The sequence below is a fragment of the Culex pipiens genome, chromosome 3, assembly GCF_016801865.2.
Source record: "Culex pipiens pallens isolate TS chromosome 3, TS_CPP_V2, whole genome shotgun sequence".
Taxonomy (NCBI): domain Eukaryota; kingdom Metazoa; phylum Arthropoda; class Insecta; order Diptera; family Culicidae; genus Culex; species Culex pipiens.
In genome coordinates this window covers 32,404,900-32,417,619 of record NC_068939.1, presented here as the reverse complement: position 1 = coordinate 32,417,619, position 12,720 = coordinate 32,404,900, and the positions used below count along the sequence as shown (strand labels likewise).

Here is a 12,720-nt window from a genome sequence, read left to right as displayed (position 1 = left end):
GTGTTAAGAATGTATGAAAAGTTCACTTTATAACATAGAACCACGAAAAACTAACGAAAAATATAAGGGCACAATTCTAGACTTTTTTTTTGATTAGGTCCTATAAACATATGTAAACATTGAGTGTATCCCTTTCACACCTTATGTCAAAGTCCATCGGAGTAAGCGGGATACACTCAATGTTTACATTTGTTTATAGGACCTTATAAAAAAAAAAGTCAAGAATTGAACTTTTTTTCTGGTTTGGAGTGAACATTGTTATGTGCCCTTTTGTTTTTTTGATTTTTTCAATAGGAAATTGTTTGCTATCAATCTGATGGATGGCATTTAGGGAGTGTACTAATGAATGGAATAGTGGAATAATCCCAAATGTTTACGTTTTGGTTTTGTGCCCTAATGAAATGTTTGGCTCGAAATTCTTGTCTTGTTATTGGCCGATGCACGAAGTGATTCATGGTACGTTCGTTTGATGGCTAGTTCCACACTGAGTGCCGCACTCAGAGCTGTCAAAATGTTTCTTTGAAGAAACTCGCCCTAGTTCACCACGAGTTTCGCCTCCATCTTGGAACTGAAACTATAGTGCCGCACTTGATATTTTTTCAGTTTCATGCAAGTTCCACGCACACTGATAAATGTCGTTCGATTGAACCAAAACTGGCACCAACGAGTGTGGCACTCAGTGCCGCACCGGCTCTTCAAACGAACGTACCATTAGTTACCTTTTTTTGGCACCCTCAGCAAACGTCAAACCATGCAAAATTGCTGCCGGATCGTTTCCGGGAGAGACCCGGAAAAAGATCCGACAGCAATTTGTATTGATTTGACGCTTGCTGAGGGTGCCGAAAAGTTTGGTTATGACACTGCCGGCAAAAGACAATGGATAACATTCATGTGAGCAATTCTCTACCAAAAACGGAAATGGAATTTATTTGTATTTTTTGATTTGGCTCAAACTTAGATATTCGAAAATCTGTAACTTTTGAAGGTATATTTTTATCAATTTGGTGTCTTTGGCAAAGTTGTAGGTTAAAAGTTGTAGATAAATAGGTATTTTTTTATATGTTGAGGGGACTATACCCGCAACTTTTGAGCCATAGAGAAGTAGGGTCAAAAAATCTTTTTTAGAAATCCAATGCAAAAAGTGGTTTTTTTCAGCGAAAAAAAAATCTCTTCAATAATTGGATATTTTGAAAACTAATGATTGCAAACAATTTAAAAAATAGTGAGATTTTTGGAAAAAATCGAAATTTCATACATAACATTTTTCTAACTTCATTTTTTTTTATCTAAATTTAAATTTGCCATCGAAAGGCAAGTTACAGATATTTCGATAAAAGTGTCTCGTTTTCAAGATATAGTCACCTAAGGTTTGATTTCAGCAAAATATTTGCAGATTTTCGATTTTTAAATATATTTTTTAGGATCAGAAAATTTTCTATAAAATTGTCCATGAGACATTTATGATTGGACCTCTGAATGCTGAGATAAAGCGGCTTAAAGAAAAAGAAACAGGAAAATCTTGAGGAAAATTGAAGTTTTCTAAGTCGCACCCAAACAACCCTCCGATTTCTAATGCCGATGTCTCAGCAACTAATGGTTCGATTTTCAATGTAAAAACAATGATTCGTGAAATTTTCCGATATTTTCAAACCATTTTTTTTTTAATTTTTAATCAAGAGTAGAGGGTGACGATTCTCGAGATTTTCAATTTCCCGGGAATCGAGAGTTGAATTTCGCAATTTCCCGGGAATTCCCGGGACCCGGTAGTTTTTTTTTAACTATGATAATAGTGCCAATCATTTATAAAGAAAAGTAATAAATGTGTTTCTTTTCAATGAATTCAGATACAATTAATTTATACTTATTCAACGAAACTATTGGCACTACGCCCCCCGGGGCATGGCCTTCCTCTAACGTGGGATTTCTGCTCCAGCGCCTCTGACGAGACAGGAGAAACCGGGACCGACGTTTTACTTCACCATCCGATAGAAGCTCAGTGGATAAGGCGGGAATCGAACCCGCGTCTCATAGCATCATCGGGATCGGCAGCCGAAGCCGCTACCCCTGCGCCACGAGACCCATATACTTATTCAATAAAACGTTAATTAGTAGCCTCGTTATTTTCGGGAACTGTCTACCTTTTATTTTTTTCTGAATCTGCAAATACAGGATAGCTTCTTGATTTTTTTTAGACTTACAATTGTAGTTTAAAATGTTTACGAATTGTGATTTTTCAAAAGTTGCTCTAGGGTTTTTTCTCAAAATGTATTTTCCCTAAAAGAGCACGCAGCTAGCAAAATCTAAACTTAGAAATATGTACCCTCCCTGTACACGGAGAAAAAAGAGTTCCCAAAATCGTGAACAAGCGTTCATGAAAATGGGAACCACGAACAAAGTGTTCAAATCCCATGGTACGTTTTTGAAAATCGTACCATGGAATTTGAACACTTTGTTCGTGGTTCCCATTTTCATGAACGCTTGTTCACGATTTTGGGAACTCTTTTTTCTCCGTGTAAAGGCTTATGAATTGATCTCAGTTGAAAGGTTCTCCAAATCTCTGAATTGCAAATGTAAGATCCTGGAGCAGAAATGTTAAATTCTAATAAACACCAATTGAATTGAAAAATCAAAAGTTGCTCAAACTTGTTTATAGATTTTTGTGATGTAAAAAAAAGCTAATATATAATTTCCCAGTATCGGGATTTTTGCAATATGATAAATAACGACTCTAAACAACAATTTAATTTTTTTTTTTTTACTTTTTAAGGTCAACTGTAAATATTAATTGAAGAAATAGTTATCAGGAAATCCGAATGTTCATGTGGCGGATCTTAAATTTATAAAGATTGCCAGAGTTTTTTTTTTTTTATTAAAAATGAGGTTGATGCGAAACACAAAATAACTTATTGACATCGAAAAAGAAACAAAAACCTTAGCATTAGATTGAGAGGATTGCTATGCTCGAGAGAGGATATGTAAATTATACTTATCTTGAAAAGGCTTCTTCCTCTTTAAAATAATAATTAGAAACAATAACTGCTAAGTATGCTTAAGTTAAAATTTAAACTATCTGAATAAAAAGATTAGAGATGCATTGGTTTATTCAAACTTGAACACCGAATATTAAATTTAACATCCAATGACAAAAACAATTTCGAATTAGTTGATTAGCTGATTAGTTTATATAATTTTGCTTCGATATTCATAAGCTTAAAATTTCCCGGGAATCTCGACCAAATTTCCCGGGAATGGAGAGGTCAAAAAATTGTCGATTTCCCGGGAAATTTTTCCCGGGAATTCCCGCTCGTCACCCTCTAATCAAGAGTAACATTTTAATGGGCGTAATATACGACTTTAAATTTAATTCACCAAACAACCGTCACTTGGTTTCCCTAAACTCAATATTTCCTTACAATATAAATAGGGGCAGGGGGGGCAGAATGGACCGCCTAAGGAAAATGCACCAAAAACCATAGAAAAACATAAAAATTTATGAATCCAGTGTAGTAGGCTTATGCTTTGGAATGTTCCCTTCAATGTTGTATACTTGGTTGATGAAATTTTTTTACTTAACACTATTGTTGAGCCACTTTAAAAAAAAGCTTTTTCGACTAACTTTCCAGGGTGCGGGGCAGAATGGACCACCCTGCGGGGCAGAATGGGCCACCTTAGAAAACAAGCCATTTCTTCTAATACAACGTTGAAGGGTGATAAGAAATTACTTGAGGGACCTTTCCATTATAGTTTCCATGAAATTTGATCACTTTTATAAAAATAGTAACTTAAAAAAAACAAAGATTTTTGAAAATAGTGTAAATATGTCAAAAAAATACACTATTTTTACAACTAAGCGTCAACACAATTAAAAAATCTACTTTTGTTGCATTAAACATAATTTGTGAAGCTACCAGGAGTGAAATAATCTATTTAGATCAAATTTTTTAACTTTTGATTGTGTTTATAAGGCAGGAAAAGGGTGATCCATTCTGCCCCCAAGTGGATTTTAATTTAACACTTCCACCACCAAGCCTCTAAATGATTTTAAGGTTCCGTTGTTGTTTGTATACCTTGGTAGTAGCATCTAGTAACGTTATAAGCATTGAGCAAACTTTTTCAAACAATCCAACTTTTCAGAAAGCTTATTTAAGAACCTCGAAATAAACAACATTTGCGTGGTTTTGTCAATACATTTACATTTTTGCTCATAATTCGAAAAATACAATGAATTCAAACGTCGTTTTCGGTATGGTGATGTTATTTGACGTCCTTTGTAAGACCCTTGCCTCACAGTTGATCTAAATCCATTCTAAAGCCCAAAACCAAGGGTGGCCCGTTCTGCCCCCATGGTCCATTCTGCCCCCCTCCCCCTGCCCCTATGGAGTAGAAAAAAAACCCTTCAAGTACAAAATCATAACTCCACTCCCCACCAAACATGAAATTGGGACACTACCGCCAACCCTCCCACTGCTTCGTCGTCGTCCACTCCATCGAGTGTGAGAGTGATACAGTTATAATGTGTAAAATGTACACTACACACCAGAAAAAAAGCCAAACCAGACTTGTTGTACACACCACCAGTGTCGTCTTCTTTCTAGTTTTGCTTGTTTTCTTGTGCGGTATTTCTTAGTACGAATTTTTTCACTCACTGAAAACTACAATTTGCTCAACCTTCAACATTCAATCGAACGAATCCCAACAGCAACATACTTTTAACAATCCTGGTAGCAGATTCCCGTGGCTCTTCCCCTCACGACACCAATTCCGGTTATCCCGAGGTTCCCGAGCAACAACTAGTCACACAAGGACCTAACTCGTACAAACTTCAGTAGTGTTTAGTTACAATACTTTGTTGCGGGGAAAAACCGCGCGCGTGGCACACGTCAAAGCAACGAAACCGACCGACGACCGCCCTAGTGGACGTTGAAAATCCGATTAAGTTGGCCACTTTACGACGACGACTACGACTGAGTTGATGTCTCTCGCGCGCACAAACACGATGAAAGGCTTACCACCACCACTAGAAAGACACACACACGAGTGTGTGTTGTGGTGTTAGTGTCGAATCTTGTTTGTATTGGTTTGTTTTGGTCTTGGCAGATGAGGGGGAGGAGTGTGACGGGAGGTGGAAGGTTGAGGAGGTTTGGGAGCTGCTCCCCCACTTGGTTGAAACTTGGGCCCCGTACAATATTGTGTGGAGAAGCTCAACCAGTGCAGTGGACCCATGATCGGTAGGCCGTCAAAACTGAATGGGGGTAAAACAAATCTAAAAAAAATATGCAGTGAAATATTGAACATTTGCAACCAACTTAAAAAAAAAAGATTATTTAACAATATTTTTTAGATCATTTCAAATGTCATTTAACTTACATGATTCGGAAAATATGTCATTTTTTAACCTTTCTTTGGTACACACAAAAAAAATAGCTGAATTTCAGTAAAATTTTACTGAATTTTCATTGACATACTGAAAATCCAGTGAACGATTCAGTAATTTAGATTTTACTGAATTCTCAGTTAACTGACATTCGTCAAATTGACAGAAAGTTTACTTTCGGTAAACTGGATGTCAAAGCAACTGAAATTTCAGCAAAATAAACATCAAATTATTTTGCTGAAAATTCAGTAATTTTCTTGTGTCAATTTGACAGATCATTTGCTGAAGATTCAGCAATCTAAACTGTTATTTATACATTTATTTTATCAATCCTCCAAACCTAAACAAACAGGTGGTTATAACCATAGCGTCGAGACAATTGCTATTCAAATTTTTCTTACCTTTGTTTATAAAGATCACAATACAAAATCTGGAGCAACATTTGAAAGGGGCGGTACGACATTGCTCTTACGTCCTTTCGTCCCCTTTAAACGCGTGTAATGATAAGCCGTAGGAGCAATGTCGTACCGCCCCTTTCAAATGTTGCTCCTGAAATTTAAAAACAACACATTTGAAAAAGGGTTTTCTCTCGACAGCATCCAAACAATAAGTCATAAGAGCAATTCTCTACGAAATCGGTCTTTTTCTTTAATTTTAATTTTTGTATTTTTTTATTCCGGTTGAAACTTTTTTGGTGCCTTCGTTATGCCCAAAGAAACAATTTTGCATCATAAGTTTGTCCATATAATTTTCCATACAAATTTGGCAGCTGTCCATACAAAAATGATATATGAAAATTAAAAAAAATCTGTATCTTTTGAAGAATTTTTTTGATCGATTTGGTGTCTTCGGCAAAGTTGTAGGTGATAAACGGTAAAAAAAATTGAAGTGATTTTTGATTTCACTTGTTATTACACTGTTATTTTTTTTCTGATATGTTTTAGGGGACATCAAATGCCAACTTTTCAGAAATTTCCAGAACGGGCAAAAAATCTTTGACCGAGTTATGAATTTTTGAATCAATCCTGATTTAAAAAAAAAAACCTAAATGTTGGTCGGTTCCAAATTAAAAAAAAAAAAATTGATTTAAAATCAAATTTGCAACCAAAAAGTATTTTAGTGAAATTTTGATGATGTTTTCAATTTATAGCAATTTTTAGATAACTTTTTTGAAAATAATCGCAGCTATTCATTTTTTTTAAATTAGTGCCCATGTTTGCCCACTTTTTTAATATTTTTGAAAAGCTGAGAAAATTCTCTATATTTTTCTTTTCTGAACTTAATTGATACAACCCATATTTGCGGAGATATTGCCATGCAAAGATTTAAAAACAAGAAAATTTAATTTTCCTAAGTCTCACCCACCATTTTCTAATGTCAATATCTCAGCAACTAATGGTCCGATTTTCAATGTTAAAATATGAAATATTCGTGAAATTTTGCGATCTTTTCGAAAACAATATTTTCAATTTTTTTAAATCAAGACTTATATGTTAAAAGGGCCAAACATTCAATATTATGCCCTTTTTAAATGTTGATGGTCTAAACTTTGGAAAATATTTGCTGCAAATTATAAACAAAACATTTTTTTCGTATTTTTTTATTTTCTTGCTTATAACATCAAGATTTAGTTCTGCAACCACATTTTAGTCAAATTTAAATTTTGTATTGTCTATTAAATAACAATAACAACGTTTAGATTTTTGCCAACTCATGATTTTTTGAAAAAAAGCGGTTTTGAAATGCATCAAAAGTTTATTCGAAAATGCTTCCAAAAATTATGTTTTTGAACCTTTTGTAAAACATGAAATTATTCAATTCAATGTAATAATTCAGATTTTAAAAACAAAAAGTGTCAAATACTTCGATTTTAGGATCCGATCCTACTCATACTCAATCCATACAAAATATGTAGGTACCACCAGGGGGGGCAGAATGGTCCACCTAAGTAAAATGTACCGAAAATCATAGAAAAACATACAAATTTATGAATCCAGTGTAGTAGGCTTATGCTTTGGAATGTTCCCTTCAATGTTGTATACTTGGTTGATGATTTTTTTTTAATTCAAACTATTTTTAGGCCACTTCATAAAAAAAAGTTTTTTCGACTAACTTTCCAGGGTGCGGGGCAGAATGGGCCACCTTAGATAACAAGCCATTTCGTCTAATCCAACGTTGAAGGGTGATAAGAAAAAACTTGAGGGACCTTTCCAACATAGTTTCCATGAAGTTTGACCACTTTTATAAAAATAGTAACTTAACAAAACAAAGATTTTTGAAAATAGTGTAAATATATCGAAAAAAGACACTATTTTTACAAATAAGCATCAAAACAATTAAACAATCATCTAATATTGCATTAAATGTGATTTGAAAAGCTACCAGGAGTGAAATAGTACATTCAATCAAAATTTCAAAACTTTTGATTGTTTTTATAAGGCAGGATAAGGGTGGTCCATTCTGCCCCCAAGTGGATTTTAATTTAACACTTCCACCACCAAGCCTCTAAATGATTTGAAGGTTCCGTTGTTGTTTGATTACCTTGGTAGTAACATCTAGTAACATTATAAGCATTGAAAATTTTGTTTCAAACAATCCATCTTTTCAGAAAGCTTATTTAAAAACCTCGAAATAAACAACATTTGCGTTGTTTTGTCAACAATTTACATTTTTGCTCATAATTCGAAAAATACAATGAATTCAAACATCGTTTTCGGTGTGGTGATATTTTTTGACGTCTTTTATAAGACCCTTGCCTTATAGTTAATCTAAATCCATTCTAAAGCTGAAATCCAAGGGTGGCCCATTCTGCCCCCTCTGCCCCTACGTTCAAAAAGGTGATGGTGTGCGAGTCTTGTTTTGATTCCACACCAACTGTGAACAGGCTTGCGCCAAGGCCCCCCACACTGCGCACACTACCTCTTCGAAGACGTCTATACAAACATGGCATGTCTCTGTGGCCTTTGGCTGTCTGTCTGTCGGTCTGTTTCTGTTCCGTCCGTACATGTATGGTGCTGCTGAGCTCGCGCAAGTTCCGCTGATTACCGTCGAAGGCCTAACGGCGTTCTCTCTCTCTCTTCATCCCCCTCCTCTCCTCTCAAATCTCGCCTTAAGCTACACCAGCTTAGTTGATTATGTTGTTCTTCTCTAGCTGTTGCTGATTCTGGTGGCGATCAATGAAAAGCTTCGAAACGGTTTCGTTCACGGTTGGGTTCTTCCCCTCCCTGTCCCGGAACAGAGTACAGTCTGGGTTTGCTCAGCTCAGCTGAGTCACCCTAACGCAAACTGCCGCGATGGGTGTTGGAATTTCTCAACGTGTTACGTCGTCGGACTTATGTTGCGCGAACCACCACCACTCGGTGTGATGTGAAAGTGGCGACTCTTCCGCGTAAAAAGCCTTCGAAGTGCTGCCGTGATCGGCTGCACGTCGTGTCGTTTCTCCGAGAGCTGTAAACATTGACACTGCTTGCGAGCCTGACCTTTGCTGAGGTCGAAGGAGTTTAGCATATCGGCTCGAATACGACTTGAGGCCTTAACACAAATGGTTCAATTCGAGCATGATTCAACTCGACATGAAATTGGGCAAGAATTCGACCGCGGCGGTAGTACTTCAAGAATGACAATTAAAAATAGACTCTTTTAACCTCTTTGCATGCGGCGGTGGTGGATCACGGAAAAAGAGAGAGTCGTAATGGTCGGGTCGGTAGCGGCAGGCAACGAAGATGTATTTTAACAACAGTGTGTGGGGGAAATATCTCGTGACTTTTGATTAATCCCTTATTCTGCGTAAATAGCTTATGTATTTGAGGTGTACCGTACTTAAAAAATAGTAGAAAAGCGAATGCGGAGGATTATATTTAAAGACCTGCACAGATTCTCAAAATTCGATTTTAATCCAGAATAATTCAGGATTGTTTTTATTATTTTTATTTCAATTATTGTCATAGTTTAATAACTGCTTAACAGCCCGTGGTCACCAACGGGGCCCGCCATGTCAGTTTGTAGATCTCGGGTTTATGGAAAAGGATTAAAAAATTGTTATTTATTTTTTTTGTCAAATAAACATAAAAAATGTAAACTGTCAAAAAGGTCGATTTCTGGGATAATTGATTTGCAATCTAAATTCTACCACATTTAAGCAACCCAAGCAAAACAGTGTAAATGGGCCAATATGGATTTGTAAACAACAACCTATCCTGCTCATTCCAAATGTAAACATTCATTGACGAGAGCAGCATAGACTGTTGCTTACACATCCACTTTGGCCCATTTACATTGTTTTGATTGTTTTATGTTTTGGGCCTACAGTTCAGACTCGATTATCCGAAGGTTTTTATGGGAATTCGGATGATAACTTCCCAAAATCAGGGTTGTTACGGGACAGTCGAAAAAAAATCCGCGCCAAATCCGCGCCGACCGAAACCCCAATCCACGCGAAATCCGCGCCATATAAAAAAAAATCGCGACCAGCATTCAAGAAATATTATTTCCAAAGAAAAAAACTAATACAGAAAGTATTTGATAAAAAAAATGAAACTCGTTTTATGTTTGAAGGAATGAAAGCAAAAAATCCTTTTAAAAAATACCTCAAGAGACGTCAAGAAAAGTGTCACCAAAAAAAAATCTTTTTGCAAATCAGAGGGACTTAACAATAATTTTGACCAATATAAACAAAATAGGAATTTAAGAATTTGAGAAAAATCTAATAAATGAAATCTAACTTTAAAAATATAAGCTCAAAAAACCAAAATCTAAAATTTTAATATGATTAAATTTTATATTTCGAAATTCTAAAAATTCAAAATCTATGAATTTTAATAGAGATTGTATTCCAAATTCCTCACTAAAATTTCATTTCCAAACAAATTGCATTTCCAATATTTGAAATATTTTCTTCTAAAAATTTAAGGATTTTATGAAGTTAAGATTTTTTTTTTATTTTAATTTTTTATTTTGTTTTATTTTTTTTTTAAATTTTTCTTTAAATTATAAATTTTAGATTTTTTTAGTTTTTTGGAGTTTTGAATTTCAGATTTTTAAAATTCTGAATTTAGAAATGTCCGATTTTTTAAATAACGATTTTAGAAATTCGAACATGTTTTAATCTGAATTTTAAAAAAATTGTTTAAAAAACTATTAAAATATAAAAAAAAGTTTTGAATTTTTGAAATTTGAATTTTGAATGATGGAGCATGAATTTTGAATGTTCTGATCTTTTTATTTTTCGCAAAGAATGTTCAAATTTAGAAAAATATTTCTACGGGTAAAGCCCATCTAAAATTCAAAGGCAAATTGAATATATCCACTATAAAATTAAAAATAAATAAAGTTAAAAAGCATTACTCAAAACTCAAAAGAAATTACATATTCAGAGCCGGATATATTAAGATATAAGTTAAGTGTAGTAATAATTTTATTTGAGAAATTCTCAACCATACGTTTAAAAAATAGATAAGTGAAGTGCTTCTAGGGACGCGCAGTCCTGTTTTCTCGCGATAATTTTTGTCTCTTTTGTGTCGCTGTTTGTGTGCATGGGGTGATTGGTCATAATAATTGAATAATGCCTTCATAAGTGCAGTGCTTCTGGGGACGCGCAGTTTTGTTTTCTCGCGATAATTTTTGTCTCTTTTGTGTCGCTGTTTGTGTGCATGGGGTGATTGGTCATAATAATTGAATAATGCCTTCATAAGTGCAGTGCTTCTGGGGACGCGCAGTTTTGTTTTCTCGAGATAATTTTTGTCTCTTTTGTGTCGCTGTTTGTGTGCATGGGGTGATTGGTCATAATAATTGAATAATGCCTTCATAAGTGCAGTGCTTCTGGGGACGCACAGTCCGGTTTTTGTCGCGATAATTTTCGTCGTAAATGATCGTAAAAATTATTCCAACTTTCAGTTTTAGTATTAACTTATCAAACTATCGATTTTATGAAGAGTAAAGCGTCATTCATTTACTATTTTTGAAATTTGCTCGCGTTATCTAAATTGTAAAAACAGTAAAAATATACTGATAAGTCCAGCCCATAGCGTTACTGCTCGGCTGGCACGCGTACGATAAAAATAAACCATTTTAAATAATCAATTATCTATCTTTCCGCAGCCGGCTGCCTAAGATTTAAAAAATTTCAACCGATAAACAAAATGCTCATGGTCACATCACTGCCACTCGTGAATCCTGACCTCATACCCATCTACTAACCCCCTCAAAACTCATGTGATACTTTGTCGGAGAAGCAGTCGATTGGGCGGTCTCTATCACTCAAGTATCGGACTAACATTCCCATCCACTTCCCCGTGACCCTACCACTGGTCGTGGCCGGCGCCGGTATTGATCAGCATGATAGGGGCCTTTGAGAAGTTGCGAAGCGAGGAAAGATAGCACCCACTCATCTTCCACGGCTCGTGGATGTAACTTCTGGAGGTCCTGGTCAATAACGGAGTAGCAACTGCGGGTGGGCACCTATGCTTATGCTTATGCTTAATTCTCAACCATACGTTTAAAAAATAATCTCTACATAATCTTAATCTTAATTTTTCGACGGATCGTTTTAAGAAAATACAAACAAACATTTTCAGAAAAAAATCTTTTAATAAGAAATTGAAATTGCACTCGATGGAAGAAAAAAAACAAACTCTCGTAATTCTTGATAATATTTTTCTTAATTACTTGAAAGTAATTCTATGTATTTATCTATGTATTTATCAAAATTGCCATCCGCGTGAAATCCGCGCCTGAGCAAAATAAGTCAGCAAATCCGCGCTATCCGCGCGAAACGCGCCATCCGCGCCGTCCGTAACAACCCTGAACATTTAATCACCGCCATTTTTGCCGTAGTTTTAGGATCGTACTGAACCTCGTAAACCAAAAATAAGACGCGGGGTTTTTTTACGTGATTCGATTATCCGAAGTGAAATTTTTCCGAGGCCTTCGGATAGTCGAGTCTGGACTGAATCAGCACTTTTGCGTGGAATAACAGGTAGGGCTGAAAAATGATAAATTAAACTTATAATGAAACTTTACTTTGTTAACTTCTCGAAAAATGAATATAATTTTACCAATTCGAGATAAATACATAGTATAAAGTATACATTACCAAAACAGGCAATTTCCTTTTAGACTGGCATATTCTCATATGAAACATTTTTTTTTTTTTTTTTCATATTGCCAATAATTATTATACTGCCGCTCAAATCAAGTCCGTCCCATATGTAATTTCGTCAATTTTGAGGTAATGATGCAGTTTGGTTCAAAATCATGTAAACTATCAGAAAACCCAATAAATTTTAGTTCTTTGTTCTAGAAAACCGGAGATAATCCACTTTTTCGTGAAATTCTAACACGTAGCCTTA

At 35.2% G+C, this 12,720-nt stretch overlaps 1 protein-coding gene across 2 annotated transcripts in view; it reads right to left on the bottom strand.

The window, feature by feature from the left end:
• LOC120420572 (ribosomal protein S6 kinase alpha-5) overlaps nt 1-12,720 on the bottom strand; it is a 72,270-nt gene that overhangs the window by 57,609 nt on the left and 1,941 nt on the right. Inside the window, exon 1 of one of the 2 annotated variants that reach the window (XM_039583650.2) lies at nt 4,708-4,922. The exons of the other annotated variant lie outside the window; for it this stretch is intronic. The gene's annotated coding sequence lies outside the window, so the exon portion shown is untranslated. Of the gene's footprint in view, nt 1-4,707; nt 4,923-12,720 lie in introns of those variants that run through there. 2 annotated transcript variants of the gene reach the window in all.